At 51.8% G+C, this 17,089-nt stretch overlaps 1 pseudogene; it reads right to left on the reverse strand.

The window, feature by feature from the left end:
- Window positions 1-2,884: 2,884 nt before the first annotated feature.
- On the reverse strand, window positions 2,885-3,530 carry LOC125947592 (uncharacterized; annotated as a pseudogene).
- Window positions 3,531-17,089: the final 13,559 nt, after the last annotated feature.

Below are 17,089 nucleotides of genomic sequence, written 5' to 3' on the forward strand. Positions count from 1 at the left end.
CTATGGTTTGGAGGAGCAGGCGAACGAGGCTCCACTCAGTCACCGCTCCCAACTTGTGGGCCCCAACCAGGGGGCCTCTTCGATTATGGAATCCCGGACTGTCCGCAAACCGTCCGCGGCTTTCGGTCTGACTAGCCCTGACAGAAGAGCGCGTCACAGTCACGTGATCCAGCTGTCGGGGACTGTCCGTGATTTGGGTCGAAGCACCGCGACCGGAAGTCACTCTCCTGGCTGCCGTCGTCTACTCTTTGCTACTCCTAGATAGCCCCCTACCCAGCGTTTTTATTAGCGTGGCCTCCGAAATGATGCAGTCTCAGAGGCGTACGTCACCGACACAACCATCAAGCTAGAACAGTGTAATCGTAGCCTGAGTGCGTCGAACGTTTGCGCAAAGCGCAGTTTATTACGTCGCGCTAGCCAGCTCATTGCCTGAGAAATTTAAGTGAAATTCCCCCACGGACATAAGCAAAGTCGGGGTGGTGGTGAAATATATTTATTGGCCCTAAAATTGCTGTGGAGAGACTCCGAAATCATGGTCGTGCCACGTCGCTGTTCATGCAGAAAGCACCCGCCTACATCCTCAAAGCTCGCGAGACCGTCTGCTAATTAAAGGCCCGACGCGTGAGAGAGCGCGTGTACACCGTCTACTAATCTTGCACGTCAAAAATCAAACGCTCGAACTTGGTAGCAGAAGGGATCAACATATATGTCAACAGCAATCCTGCGAAGCTCCTATTGTATATACCACCCCAGCTACCGGCGTGAAATAGCCACATGCAATGTATGATTCCTTGCACGTACGCTAGTTTTACTTACCTGAAAAGCAAAATTTACCTGCTTACTGCGTACGTATATAGCAATGAGCATGACAGATTTCGTGAAACACATTAAGAAAAGCAAGCATGTGCGCCTGATCGCTGTGCTTCTTTCTTAAAAAAAAAAACACGAAGACTAAAGCTACAGCAATTAGACGGCTCGTAAATAACTTGCATGATGGCACACAAAGCACCGATGTAACAGGAGCGATAACTCAATGCACAGTAGTTGCCGTCTGGAGCGCGCAAAGTACGCAGAAGTACACGGAATCTTTCACAACATGGCGTCAAACACCGCGCACATCTTCTTAAGACAGCCGTCGTCTGCTAGCTACTTGCGCTTGTCCGAGCAAACATCTGCTGACAGCTCCAACAGTCCGCGGGCAGTCCGGAACTTCCGGTCCGCGAAAAAACGAATGCGCTTCTGACAACACTCGGACTAGTGGGCGGAGCTTCGGAAGCTGTCCGAGGAAAATCGAATGCGGCACAGCAGTCCCAAGCAGTCCGGGACTGTCAGGGACTGATAATCGAAGAGGCCCCCTGACCTTTTGCAGCGAGGCCCTGCCGAGCTACGGCATGCTCAGCAAAAAAGAAACTCAGCAGAAAAAAAAAAAAAAAAAAAAAAAACGTGACCGTGATTCCTGATCCAGATGACCCTCTTCACAAAAGGCCATCTCGAGGGGCACAACTCCTTATAGCCAAGGCAAGAGCAGGGTACGCCATGACAGACGACGTCATTGCCTTGGACAGCCGCGGCGCCACCTCTGTAAACCCCCAACCACCCGCAAGTGAAATGCTATGCATGCGCAAGTGAGGTTACTTCAAGTGTTCATCACCTTGCGCGGGAATGCGAAGGACTAGATACATTCCGGGAAAAGTACCGGTCCAAGACGATGACGTCGTTTGAGGACTGAGTACGACCACGTGCTTACGTCAGAGACACCTATCTGACCAGCGAGTTTCGCGTGTGAACTTTCCAACGAAGCCACCCCTGCTCCGTTACCCTTGCCCATTTCCTCAAGTACTCCTCGAGCCACCATTTAAAGATATAATTCTAAACTCTGTTTACGCCTTATGAGCACACCCTGTAAAATTCACACACACACAAAAAAGCGAACAATCTTATCTTTCAGAGATGCAATAGTAACCTGTTGCGCCACAATGTGGCGCTGCTGGCGAACCCAACGCCAGAGAAACCTACAGTCTTAAACAAGTAATTATGGTAATCTGGCGTGGTGGCGGCGCGTGAGTCTGCTATGTGAAGGTTGCGCGATGCTGAGGACGCCTGGTGTTTTCGACGCACCACATTTGCATTCTGAAGAAGGCGCTCTTCTAAAGCCGACCTGGCGCAAATAACAGCAGCGGCAATAAATTACGGACAATAACAACAACGCTTTCTCGTTCGTGTGTTGCGCAAACGCGGTGGTCTGGCTGCAGGAAGTATTCAGGGTCAGTCGACGTATAGTACAGCATTAATTTTTCCGTCGGACTGGAAGGTGCATGATAAGAAGGTTGTACGCGCCGACGCTGGCAGAGTTCTTACATACGCTTATCGCGATACCAAACACGTCCGTATGTACAGCCTGAAGGAACGGCAAACTCCTAGATGTCCCCAAGTAATTTTTTTTTGCCGGTTTCTGTCGTTGACCTCCAGAACTGGAAGAGAAATTTAACTTTTTTTTTTTTAAGCGTTTGGGCTCTTTGAGTGCTTAATTGTGTATGTTAATTGTCCGGACTTTTCTACGAAAGTTACAGAATTAACGATTTCACTATCAAGGTTTGCACTTCATCATGATTATGTGGTGGGAGGGTTCGAGCCGAGGCGGCCGAGGAGGCAGGCTGAAGCCCGAGGGCCGCGGAGTAAAGACACACGCTCCGAGTCCCCAGCAGAAGTGCCCCCGTTTATTCACAGCACAGCCTTTATATGCTACATCCTATAGAGGGCGCCTCATAATCGGCTTAGCACTCGCGCCCTCTACATCCCCCCTTTTGGGAAAGTAACAGAAAGCAACCCCTTGCTCTCAGGTATACAACGTAATGACAAATGTCTCATGGCACGTTCTACAAGTTCAGCCGCACCGGCGGCCTAACACAACGTCCAGACCGAGTGCGTACAACTGACCCAGGCGGTCTTGAGGGAGTAGCCGGGGCAACCGGTGGCGATGCAACTGGTAGAGGAGTAAGTGCCCTGGGAGTTGGACTGCTGCACACAGGCTCTGGGCGAGTTGGAGTCTGTGGCAGGCTTTCAGATCCTCGTGTCCGTGGACTGGAGCTGCCGAGGTCTAGACCACCTGATGACGGAGACTGCTGCGGAACCAGATGTCTCCGGTTGCGGACGAGAGCACCTGCATCCGTCTGGACCACGTAGGAGCGTGGACGCTGCGCTGGGCTAAGAACAGTGCCAGCACAATCTGTGTCGCGAATCCACACTCTCTCTCCCTCCTCCAGGGGCCGCAAATCTTGTGCAGCATGTCGACGGTCAAAATCTTGACGCTGGCGACGTCGTTGGGTAGTGTCACGCCGGTGGAAGTCGGCAGCGTTAGGTGGTTCTGGAAGCAACGCGGCCATGGGGACCGGAAGGCGAGTCCTGAGGCTGCGCCCCATGAGCAGCTGAGCAGGGCTGTACCCGGTCACGCCAGGTGCGTTGCGGTATGCCAAGAGGGCCAAAGGCCAGTCCGGAGACTTCTTGAAGAGTTCCTTAACCGTCCGCACCATACGCTCGACTTCCCCATTAGACTGCGGGTACCTGGGACTGCTGGTGACGTGGGAGAATCCGTAGCTCTGGGCGAAGACGCGGAATTCTGCCGACGAAAATTGAGGCCCATTATCGCTGACGAGGGTCTCTGGGATCCCATGCCTTGCGAAGACACTTTTGATGATGGAGATCACCGCTGTAGACGTCGTCGAGCGAAGGGACAGCACTTCAGGGTACCTCGAGTAGTAATCTACGAGGAGAAGGTAGTCGGCTTCTTCGTGATGAAATATGTCCACCCCGACTCGCTCCCAGGGACGGCTAGGCGTCACGGTAGGCAGCAGTGGCTCTGCTCGCTGGACCCGCGTGGTAGCACAGTTGGGACAGTTCTCCACCATTGTCTTGATCTGACTCCCCATGGTCGGCCACCAGACAGCTCCCCTGGCGATGGCGCGGCAACGGTTCACTCCGAGGTGTCCGTCATGGATGAGGGAGAGGACGTGCTTCCGCAGAGAAGCGGGCACCAGCAGGCGTCCACCGCAGAGGAGAAGGCCGTCACCAATACTGAACTCGGCCCGATGAGCCCAGAACTGAGCCATGCTGAGAGGCAGATTCTCTTTCCTAGGCCACCCTTGCTCACAGTACAACTTGAGCTGCGCGCACTCCCCATCTGCAGCCTGGTGAGCTCGGAAGTCGTCGAGGAGGACTGCAAATGTAGGAGGGATAGCACGGAGTGCTTCTTGAACGTACAGCTCCACCTTGTCAACAGCTGGAGTCGCTGGCAGCTGGACGACTGGGTCCCTTGAGAGTGCATCTGCGGTGGCCAGCTGTTTCCCAGGAACGTACTTGACATCAAACTGGTACTGGAGAAGGCGGATGCGGAAGCGCTGGATTCGTGGTGGCATGAGATCGAGATCCGCGGTTCCTAGGAGCTGTACTAACGGCTTATGGTCGGTCTCGAGGGTGAAACGAAGACCCCGAAGAAACTCGTCGAATCGGTTGATGGCCCAGGTGGCAGCCAGTGCCTCCTTTTCGATCTGGCTGTACCTCCGTTCCGTTTCAGTCAGCGCTCGAGAGGCGTATGCAACTGGTCGGCGCTCCCCTGATGGCTGGTCTTGAAGGAGGACAGCACCCAACCCGAAGGAACTGGCATCTGCGGAGACTGTCGTCAACAGTGCAGGGTTGTACCTTGCGAGGCAGATGTCCGACGACAGCATGCTCTTGAGCTTTTCAAATGCTGAAGCCTGCGCTGGTCCCCATGTCCAGGCTGCAAGCTTGTTCAGGAGACTTCTGATTGGCGCAGTCGTTTGAGAGAGGCCCGGGAGGAAGCGACCGACATGGTTGAGCATACCGAGAAAACGTTGGACACCATGAACGTCCTGAGGAGCTGGCATGCGCTGAATGGCGGCCACTTTCTCTGGATCCGGAGTGATGCCATTGGCACCGACGACAACGCCAAGGAACCGCACGCTGGACACGCCGAAAGTGCACTTGGCAGCGTTGAGGGTGACCCCCGCTTGTTGGAGGCGACCAAGGACTGCCTGGAGGCGTTGGTCGTGTTCTTCTGTGGTGCGGCCAAACACAAGGATGTCGTCCATAAGGTTAACAACACCAGCCAACCCTTCCAGCAGGCGAGACATCTGACGCTGGAAGTATTCCGGGGCCGATGTTATGCCGAATGGGAGGCGGCAGTAGCAATACCTGCCAAACGGAGTGATGAAAGTCGTGTACTTCTGGGAGTCGCGCGCCAGGCGTACTTGGTGGAAGCCTGAAGTTGCGTCCAACTTCGAGAAAACGCGTGCGTCACCGAGAAGTCCGAGGGTTTGGTCGACGGTCGGGAGTACGTGGCGTTCACGCAGAACGACTTGGTTGAGTTTGGTCAAATCAACGCACAGGCGGTAACCCCCCGCTGGCTTCGGGACGACGACAAGTCCCGCGCACCAGTCCGTCGGTTCGTCGACGCACCGGATTACGCCCTCCTGCTCCATCTTGTCGAGCTCCTTTTTGACTACGTCTCGTAGCGGTATCGGGATACGCCGGGCTGTGCTGAGGGCATACGGTACCGCGTCAGGCTTGATACGTATCGTGTACTCTTCCGGAAACGTGCCCAGGCCGGTGAAAAGGGCTGGAGGGACTTCACGAGGTGGTGCGTCCGGCAGAGCTGGTGCGACGGCGCCGACAAACTTGACGACCCCAAGGGCAACGATAGCGGGATAGCCGAGAAGTGGCTGCTCTTGTCCCGCAACGACGTAGAGGCGCTCGTTGACTTGCCTGCCTCTCCAAGACAGCGCCGCGTCGAAGGTGCCGAGAAGCTTCAGGGCTTGTTTCCCGGGTCCGAAAAGTTCTTCGCCTCGCGGCTTATCGAGGACGGCTGGGCAGCCGGGAAACGTGCGCGGAACCACCGAGACGTCGGCTCCAGAGTCCACTTTGAAGACGAGAGGGTTCCCGTTGACACGCACCTCAACGTACCGCCCGTTGCGGGCCACCGCCGCGACGGAGTGGAGCTCGACGGATCCGAGGCGCTTCCCTGAGCGACATACCGCCGCGAAGTGGCCTCGCTTCTTGCAGTGGTTACAGACCGCTTTGGCCGCTGGACAGTCAGACCGTCGGTGAAACTCGTGACCGCAAAATCCGCATTGCCTACTTAGGCCTAGGCCGCATTTCAAAGCCTCGCCAGCTCTGTTGCTCGAGTGCGAACCGTCGGGTCGGTCACGTGACGCAAAGTCAGCAAAGTTGCCAGAGTCCCGTCTATTGCGTCGTCCGCGTGCACGCTGCGCGGGTTTACGCGAAGTCGCCGCGTCCACGTGAGCTGCCGTAAGCGGTTGCCCAGCGGTGAGGGACAGGCGTTGTCTTTCGCGTTCGGCGTCTTCGTGCTGACGAGCTTGCACGAGTGCGTCGTCCAGGGAAAGGCTCGGAGTGCGGCACAGCTTGTCTGAAAGGCGAGAATCCGCCAAACCCACGACGAAACGGTCGCGAACAAGACGCTCTTCAACGGCAGGTGACGGGTAGTTACACTTGCGTACCATGTTCCGAAGGGCCGTGAAGAAACTGTCGACGGTTTCGCCTGGCTCTTGCGTCCGCTTGTGGAACCGAGAGCTCTCGTACACCTCGTTTACGGGGTGCACGAAGTAGCTTGTGAGCCGCCGGGTGACTTCCGCGTAGGACTTGTACGCTTCTTCATCGGACATGAGAGAACTGAGGACAATGCGTGCACGGGGGCCCATACAGTAGAGGAGAGTCCTAACCCTCGTCTCGTCCGGGGCTGCGTGCATGCCGGTGGCGAAGGCATAGTCCTCAAATTGCCGTAACCAGGGCAGCCACTCGCCGACATCGTCGAAGGGGAACGGAGCGGGACTCCGGAGACTGGCGGCAGCGAGAGCAGGAACTGGAGCGTCTTTGTTAGCCATGGCAAGTCGCGGGAACCACGCATCCCACTTCTGACACCATGTGGTGGGAGGGTTCGAGCCGAGGCGGCCGAGGAGGCAGGCTGAAGCCCGAGGGCCGCGGAGTAAAGACACACGCTCCGAGTCCCAGCAGAAGTGCCCCCGTTTATTCACAGCACAGCCTTTATATGCTACATCCTATAGAGGGCGCCTCATAATCGGCTTAGCACTCGCGCCCTCTACAGATTACTGGGGAGAGCCGTATGTGCGAAGCAAGATAACAACTGAGCTCATCGTCCATTTGTTATCTTGCTTCGAGCTATCGCTCTCCCCGGTTTCCACAGGCGTTTTCACATCTTTCAAACAGTTGAACCCCATTTTTGTTTGCTTCAAGCCCGTAGCGTCATCTGTAAACGCTGTTTAGATTTGCCGAATTCCTTCTGCCTGGCTATCACCAAGGTTCGCACAGAACTTTACGCAGCATCTTTGTTTAATTCGCTGCATAATTCTTTCTGAAGGATTCAGAGACGCGCTGAGACCAGATGAGAGTGCTCAACACAACTGCTCCATGCTCAACAGCAGGCACAAGTGAAGCTCACGCAACCTGCGGTGTAATCACATCACACACCTTCCGTTCATGGCACGCAGTGCAGGCTAACCTGCGCCGCGTAGTCTTCCCTAAAATGAAGGAGGTCGGGTACTATTCAGACAGACTTTTATGTCGTCACAGATGCCCTGCCTCGCCGTGATACTCGTGTTCTCACGAGAAACAAACAGACAAACACAAAAGAAGCACACATACACACACTATATCAAGACAGAAGATCACGAGAACATGGAGACTTGGTGTGATTAACAGTGCTCAAATAAGGGATATCTCTGGTGTGAAAGTTTTCACAAGTGGACTTGTCTTCATCAAGACAACACCCTCTTATGCTCTTCCCCAACTGGAATTTGGGGAGAGAGAGAGAGTTCCTTAAACGCTGTAAAGGAGAGCGGTTGTTAACGAAGACAATTCCACCTGTCTGAAGTGCTGGCTTTAGTGACATCCCTTTTCGACCACGGTTAATCACGCTATCAGAGCGCCCATTAGGACACATTCAGGAAGGAGCATTGATTCTCTGACAGAGCGAGAGAGACGGAATGCTCACGTGATCGGCACTCAAATTATAAAGCTTTACTGCTTCAGTTATTCATTTTGTTAACTCGCCCTTATGCCTCGGCAAAACCAAGGTATACCCTGAAAAGCGGCGAAGATTTCAGTTCTGGTCTTCTGTGTAGCGGACTGCACAAGTTGGTGGATCACGCGTTGCCCTCGTGGCACTTGTGGACAGGCGTCGATATGGTCTTGGCACGGTCCGCGTGGTCCTGGAGTACCACCGCCCAGGCGACACCTTGAAGCGGTTGTGCGAGTCACTCCTCCCAAGGGGTAATGATAGGCTTGAAGGTTTAGAGGGGAGGATAAGAAGGGCATTTCCAGTGGGCGTGTTGTGGGGTTGGGCAGGCGTTTACACTGGCGGAGCTGGTGGAGGCTTCACGTGAACGTTGTTCGCATGTATTCACGGTGCGGCGGCAATGAACATCTTTGGGCTTCTCGACAAAGCGAGGATGCCGCCCCATATCTGCCGACGCCCACGTGAGGCGAGCGACGTCAGCACTTCCTGGTAGCACGCTGAAAGGTCACAGCAAAATGTGTGAGCAAAGTTGGATGTTTCTCTTGTTTGAGAGCAGAAATGGGAAATTTGCTTCGGCAAGGTTAATATATACACTACAGGAACATCAGAAGTGAATTAGTTGCAAATCAAGAAAACTCTGTGCACTAATCCATCATCTTCAGGCTGGTTGAGCGGCGATATTGACGGCTCCTGTGAGACACCTTGAGGAAATATAAGCTCATGAAAAAGTAAGCAAGTGTTACACGTTTGTAAAACGTGAAGCTGAAAGCCTGCCAGCTGTGGAAGAAGACGACGACGATCGCGACCACGTGACGTGTGCAATCAGGCACACGTGACCTCTGTGACCACGTGACGTGTGCAATCAGGCACGCACTAGGCACACCTTTAGTAAGCCAGAATCGTGGAGCAGCCGTGGCTTCAGGGGAGAGTGCTCATCTCGCACCGCGGAGCCCCGGGCTAGATTCCCACCCAAACCGAAATGTGCAAAATTTTCTTTTCAACGCCACTAATTTACTTTGTTTACAGGAATCTCCCTGAGAAATGTGACGTCAATCCGAGCATTTTTAAACGTGTTTTTACTCTTTGCGGCGTCGGCCATTTTTCGTCACTGCAATGTCACTGCAAGGTCACCGCCAAGGACACCGCCAACATAGACACCTTAGGCTGTCGCCTTAATAACTAAAAACGGCAGCAAGGGTTCCTACTGCTTTATGATTGAATAAACATAGATAGTAGGATTGTCTCCGCGCTATGAAGATGTCTAGCGCACCCGCGAAATTCGCCGGCCCGACAGGATGCATTTTTGGGTGATACAAACTACCAAAGATTGTCCGAGGCTGTCTGACTATTTATTACTCCAAGATGGTGCATTTTGACCTCTTTCTTCTCGTTTCTTAGTTGCTAATCAGTACCAGAGTTGCGCTCACCATAGGTACACAACACCCAATGGCCGAACTTTCGCATGGCGCGAAGTTATTGTAAGCTCCTGCTTTCGCTTTGACGAAGTGCGGTTTCCGAGCGACGTAAGTTAGAAAGAGACGCCGGAATGGCAGAATGATTGAAAATTACCTGCTTGGCATCACATCTAATTCACCTTTTCGACGTGCATGAGGCTGCAAATGAAAAAAGAAAAAAAGATATGGTCGCCACATTCGACGCGAACCAATTACGACCCACATACGATGGATGCGTCGTACACATCTTGTTTTCCCTTGCCCTGTTGTGGATTACGCGTGAGCGGCGCGTGTCTCGAAGATTCGTGCGTGCGCAGGCACATACGTCCGCGGCCGTACTTTGTTGGCCTGATGGGAACCTGCTTACGTTGGACACGAAGCACCGACGAGGCCATAATCCAACATGTACTTCCTCTTTCAAAGTTACGTGCAGTCTGTCTGAGCGCTTCGCTGTTGGATTGGCTTCTCACAGAATGCATTTGAGGGCTCCATCACCCCGTCTCACTGTTCCATTTGCTCGCTCCTTTTACGTGCTCCAGAGGTGCGAATTTTTTGGGAGTGGGGGCATGGGTTGCTCGTGACGTCATCGCAGATGTTATGGGCGAATGGCGGACGAGCAGAAAAACGGGACGATGGTATTTATAAACAAATATGGGTAAGTGTAATAAAGACGGTGCGCAGAATTTGCGAATTATAAAGAATGAAGCGGGTCACTGGCCACTTTCAAAACAATATCATTACGGATCTCCAAACGTTATTTTGTTTTGACGATTGTCAGTGACCTACTTTAATTCTAACAATGGTTTTCCCTGAGCAGAGGGGGTTCCGTCGAATTCTTGACCACATATGCTTTATGAGTCGATATATGGATGGGCGGACGATCGAATGCATGCACGATTGCACAGATTGATGGATTGAGTGATGTACTGATTGATAGGCGGACGGATGGCTGCATGGACGGATGGATGGATGGATGCATAATGGGACGAACAGATTTTATGAGCAGCGCCTGTGAAATGTTGTGGTGACTGGTGCTACAAAGCTGGTTATTCCAGCCCATCTCCTGCGTTTATTCTCCCCTTTAAAATGAATAAACTTGGCGGCAACGCAGCTGACGGTGTAGCGACGAACACATGGCGTGTATGGGAGCGGCGAGGGCGTACTCGCCAGACGTGACAAGACTGTCGCCGTTGTCTGGCCTTTCGGACGCTCATGAAGACAGCACGTCGTGCGGCTACGGCGTTGCGCTGCCAAGCTCGAGGTCGCATGTTCGATACCCTGTAGCGGTGGCCGCATTTCGATGGCCGTGAAATGTGAAAAAAAAAAATCTATTGTGTGCCGTGCAGTGCACGTTAACGAACCCCAAGTGATTGAAATTATTCCGCAGTCCCCGACTACGCATGCATGCCTCATAATCAAATCGTGGTGTTGGCACGTAAAACCAAAGAATTTATTTAATTTTTTTTCGTATGGCTGTGAAAACCACCTGTGCATCGCATTAAGTCTTACGTATTGAAAATACGTCACAATTATCGGACGATACCTATAACCTGTCGCCTTTCAGCCCGCTGTTATGCTTCAAACGCCGCGCAACTTCCGCGCTGCATCCAACTGCCAACATATGACGTTTGTCTCCAATCGAGAAGGCGCACTAACGACAGTGTAAGTAGAAGTGCCCTGTGGTGGAGCTGACATTTCGACCAGGAGATGTCGCGTCGACTAAAGATGTTTGTCCGACGCCAGCGAGATAGAGCAGGAAACGACGATGTCAGCAGCTTGTAGAGGAAAAAACCGGGCGTCCTCCTAAGCGATCGACTATACACAGATACTCACAGACCCAACGCTTTGCTCATCGGCTAATGAATTACCAGGCACGGTCGACGCAGAGGCCCGAGGGTATACGGCGTGCGTCTTGCCCGTGGCGCATCGCGTCTCATGCTCACACGTGCGGCCATCACCTACGGTGGGGGAGAGTTGCGTAGGAAAAAGAAAACTCGCAATCTGCCTTCATTACCTCGCTGCCTGTCCGGCACGGCCGTGGCCGGGCCATTTAGCATTCCCCGGTTTCCCTATCGATAACTCGGTTCCCTGTGGGTGACGCGCGGTGGTCAGATGGGCGCCGCACTGAGTACGTATCGGACACCCAAATGCCTTCCTTGTGTGGGCACCGCCCTCGTCACAACAAACTCGAGCATTACCTTCGAACGTTGCTTACTTCCTCCATCCACGCAGCTTCGCTAGTGAGTTACAGTTATCTGAATGATTCGCTGAAGTAAGTGTGCTCTTTCCACTGTTCCGCAATTATTTCAAGACAGTACTTTCCCGTTGCTGAATTTATGTTTTGGTTGTGTTGATTATGTATTCCATAAAACGTGCTCAGCTCAGTTCGGGTACTGGTACCCATTTTTTTCCCGACTCGGTGGAGTAGAAAATTTAGAATAGTATGCATCCACAAACACGCCATGTTGCAGTAGTGGAGTCATATTTCTGGAAGCATCCGATAGACTCTGTATGCATAGGAAGAGAGATAGAGATAAAGTTAAGGGAGAGGCAGGGACGTTAACCAGGAATTATCCCGGTTGGCTACCCTACACTGGAGGAAGGGGAAAGGGATGAAAATATTAAGAGATGGAAAGAGCAGCTAACGGCGTGAGTGGGGAAGAGCCCGAAAGATCATCGGCAGCGTGGAGCAGTCTATCGTCGCTCCAGGACGGGAAAAATCGACGTGAACTTAGTTGAATACGAAAGTGTCTACGTACCAGTGTTTGCAGCATTTTTATAACATAACCATGATCCTCCTTTTGTATGAAGACACCAAATTCTCTGCTCATTGTTCTGCCAGCCGGTGCTGACTGCTCTCGCTCTTCAATTGAAAAGCCGACTTTTTCCGTGGTCTTTTGCGCTACAAATTGGCACTCCTTGCAGAAATCATGCAGAGTATTCTAAGAATGCCTATTGAAGGCAGCAAGAATTCAACAAAAAGAGACGACAGATATGTTAAATGACTTTTGTGAAAGTGAGATGAATCGGAAAAACAGGGTGGTTAACCAGGTTGCTCCGGTGTTGCTACTCATCTTCACCGTCTCCTTTGTGATTTTCTCTACTATAGGGTAGCAAACCGGGCTCAGCCTGCTTAACCCCACCCCCTTTCTTTTCCTTGTCGCTACTCTCTCTCTCTCTCTCTCTCTCTCTCTCTCTCTATGTTTATATTCTTGGTGGAGAGCCATGGACGCACCGGACAGTCTTGCATTGATGAGGCCGCGAATTCCTCGAGGAAGTGTTGAGACGCGCGCGTCACGTATAGATTCCGCAAGACCTCGCGCTTTAATTCCTTTGGACAACGGCACGCCGAGGAACCTCGCACGCGAGGCCGACGAAAGAAAAACATGCTCGTATCTTTAGGCACTCCACTTTAGAGCAATACGCACGATCCGTCGAGGAAGGAAGCTCACTAGCAAATGTCTCAACCTTTCCCATTATGAAGCCCCCTAATATAAACGCAGCTGTTCGACCCGAAGGCCTGATCAACGAATGCAACTTATATATGACCCAGGCACGTGCGCAAAACTTATTCCCGAAGGACTGCGTGATGTGTGCGAGTGGGGGGCAAGCGCTATCCCCCCCCCCCCCCCCCCCCCCCCCCAGATCGTTTTGAGGTAGACTGCATACGCCTCTTTGGCTCACGGCGTGCTCACGTACTTAAAAACGAAATTTAAGGTAACTCTTAATTTTACCTGGTCGAAGCGGACGTGGCTTATACATACATACATACATACATGCATACATGCATACATACATACATACATACATACATGCATGCATGCATGCATGCATGCATACATACATACATACATACATACATACATACATACATACATACATACATACATACATACATACATACATACATACATACATACATACACACATACATACATACACACATACACACACACACACGCGTACGCGCACGCACGCACGCACATACGGCTCCAAGTGCAATATAGTTGCATGATCCAACAGCTTTCGAGCTTTACTTCCTCTAGCGCCCACCTCATTTCGAAGGCACAAATATTGAGCGCCCGGCAATATTCACGGCGCACTTGGAGGAAGTACCCGCGCCAACTTTCTCGAAGCCAAGAAACGCGACGATTGGACGCAGCAGCAGGTGACACGCCGGCGTACGTGACTCAAAAAGCGAACAAAATAATTGTCAGAAGTATTTTTTTTTGCGCATTACCGCGTTTGTGCTAGAGCCAGTCAAGTATCGGAGAGAAATTCTGCAGAACTGCCCACATGGCTGATTGATTATACCTTCTTCGGCGCCTACTTTTGGGTCGTGTAGGTTGAATTCGCCGTGGCCTTTCCAACAATTATTTGAGAAATTGCGCTTCTAGTGTCATCAGCATGAATTAGTTTTCACTTTTCTCTGTAGACTAGAGAGGAGTGATGCGGGTGACGGAATGCTTTCTACCTCAATAGCTCAACAGCCGCGTCAGTATAAATGCGCACAACAGGACATAACAGGAGGCCGAAAAACTGACTATAGATGCACATAATTCCAGCTCCTGTCCGCACTAACTCAATTAGTGCGCACCGAGCGACCATTCACGAGGGCTGATGCTAAAATTAGAACAAAGCAATTACTCGAGTCATGTTTATCGCTTTGATGCCAATCCTAGCTGTGAACAGTCTTTCCTGTAATGTTTACACCCTTCTACAGTGGCGTATACAGGTAGCTATGTGTATCGTATGCCTTGTTGCACCCACGGGAAATCTATGGAAAATGTAGAACATGTTCTCATAAGCTGTATTAAGTAAGTTGATAAGACGCGTGACGCATTTGAATCGAACATTTCCACTTTCATCCAAAGAAATGACTTACACAGGGAACCTGCTTTTACTTCTGTTGTCTCGCCGCGTATTCTTTTTCTCCGTAACAGATGGTGACTGTACCATTACGTGTAAGTTATAATGTGTTAGAACGTTAGAATGGAGAATGTAGTAGTTCGCAGTATACGTCATGACATTCTGCGGTCACCACCGACTGCGCAAAGTTCTGTCGGCGTCCAAGGCCTCATTTATCGTCATCTGCTTAGCAAGCTACGCCGGTTTCACTGAGACCTGTAAAGTCCAGAGGCTTGAGTTGTCTCTCAAAGACACGCTCTTTCTGCCGTAAATACGAACTGCCGGTTCTTCAGTCTCTTTCTTCTGTATTTTCCTCATTTCATGTCTCCCTTCTCTCCCCTTTGCAGGGCGGTTAACCGGACAGTGGTCTGGTTTCTTCTTTTATTTTTGCCTTTCTAAAAGTCACGATATCACTTCTGGTACAATTATCCTGTATCTTAGTGCGCTGATAATTTTTGGACTTTTGCATGCTTCTGGCCAACGTGAGTTGGTGTGTCTCAAAGACGTCGCATTCTTATCTGACCCAGATATATATTTTTCACGCAGAAAATAAGAATAACCGTTGTAGTGATACCTTAGTGGTCTCTGTCTTTCTCGTAGTATAGTGCCTACCGCGTACTCCATTTACCTTGATTATAGATATTAGGATATCGGTTTATATTGTAGCACACAATCTACAGAACCTTCACCACAAAGTCGTGGCAATGATTCCACCTTTCGCTTAGTCTTAGGAACGAAAACATTTTTGAGGATATCACAGCGGCAGGAAAAATAAAGCCTTCCGCGAAAAGTTAGCGGGGAAACAGACGTCGCGGTAACTGGAAGTCGTTGGTCGGCAAATATATTCCACGAAGACACAGGCGAATGGTGTGCCTACGATAAAAAAATGCAACTAGTTCCACGAAGTGAAATCTGTCGAAACAGCGGAGCTGTGGTCGTGCTGTTTCTGCGATTGTCGCGTATATTCCTTTTTTTCGCTGTGGTAGTCTTCGTTTTAGACCGAAGGAACGACCGCATCTCCGCTGTTTCGTCCCATCCCCCGCAACGCACAAGAAACGCCGTCGCCCGTGGACGCCGACGCGTCCCATCCCCCGCAAGTAGCGCCGTTCGGGCCAGCCAAGCGGCCGCGAATGCACAGCTTCGCTGTTCGACCATCTTCACGGAGTGGAAAGGGCGGTGATATTTTATACCCCGAAGCCTCTCCTCCTACTCCCCAGCGCGTGCTCCGATTAGTCGGCACCTGTCCTCCCTGCGAGCGGGTCACGCACACTTCTCCGGCTCTGCTCCTGCGTGACGTCGCCGTCATCGATGGCGCACGCTCGACTAAGAACAGCTCAGCTGTTAAAACACAGTGCGATGTGGGGGCTAAGCAGATGCCAATAAATTCGCAGTTTTCAAACAAGCGTTCGAGTGCGCTAACTGCTTTACGACGCACTGCTTTTCATGGCCATGGACCCAACACCTTGGCGTTCGAAAGACGGCCTATGTGGGTCAAGTACATCGAGTTCTTGTTCGAGGCGTTGGCTATGTAGCGTTTTTGGGACACTCTAGTAAAGCTGCTACGGGCGTACAGAGTGAAAGAAAGAAAGAAAGAAAGAAAAAAGAAAGAAAGAAAGAAAGAAAGAAAGAAAGAAAGAAAGAAAGAAAGAAAGAAAGAAAGAAAGAAAGACGCACGTGTTGTTTTTTTACAACGAAGCTGTTAAGGGCTCAGTCTCCTATGGTCGTGTCCGCGTGTAGAAAAAAAACTCTCATTGGCCGTATGCTGTACGTGCGAGTGAAAGCGCGCGAGGGACGCGCGCTTTCACAGGGAGCGGACGCACTGCGGAGAGCCAACGCGACTTCTTCCGTCGCGCGAAGGCCGTGGGGGGACGGGAGGGAGGGAGGGGAGGCGACGTTTAGCTGCGGCACCAAATGCGTATCTTGCGACCGGGTGCAAGGGGAACTGGCGACTCAATCACCCACGCGAAAGGAGGAAAGCGGGAAGGCAGCGCTGGAGGGAGGGAGTGCGGTTTTTCCTCTGCGAGCAATTAACTGCGTACTTGTACTTTGCGCGGCGACAGGCGGTCGCGCGCGCAGTATCTTGAAAGCGATCTGCAACAGGGCTCCTACCTTTGTATGCGCTGTGCTTTCGTCGCTCTGTTTCCGTTGAAGCGATAGACCGCATGAACCTTCGCTAGCTGCTGCTGGCGCGGTTGCTCACGCCAGCGTTTTGACAGCGGTCACACAAACAACGCGCAGATCTGTTGTCAACGGCGGCGGCGTTTTGCCCGCGTTCGCACCGAACGCGCTCGGCTTTGGTGACGTGTTTATGAAGAACGTGCCAACCTTTGCCGTACACCCTATGGCGGTGTACCGTAGCGACGATAAGGCCATGGTCCCTGTGGTCACTAAATAAATGAAAAGCACCGGATCATATATATTTGTAATTCTTTAATAGTTCTGTAGCGAAGAATACGAACGCCATAGCGGGTCACGCTCTCCAGCCCTTTCTAGTGGGTCGATCCTTCCTGCGCTTTCCTCGAGAAACGCCGCTCGTGCTGAGAGCTCGGACCTTCAAACAACGGACGGCTGGTGTTAATAAACGCCTTTACAAGTGGTGAAGGTGCTTCTGCCTACAGCGTAAATCCTGGAGCTTCGATCCCGTACCCTACGCTCAACCATG

The sequence above is a fragment of the Dermacentor silvarum genome, chromosome 8, assembly GCF_013339745.2.
Source record: "Dermacentor silvarum isolate Dsil-2018 chromosome 8, BIME_Dsil_1.4, whole genome shotgun sequence".
Lineage (NCBI taxonomy): Eukaryota > Metazoa > Arthropoda > Arachnida > Ixodida > Ixodidae > Dermacentor > Dermacentor silvarum.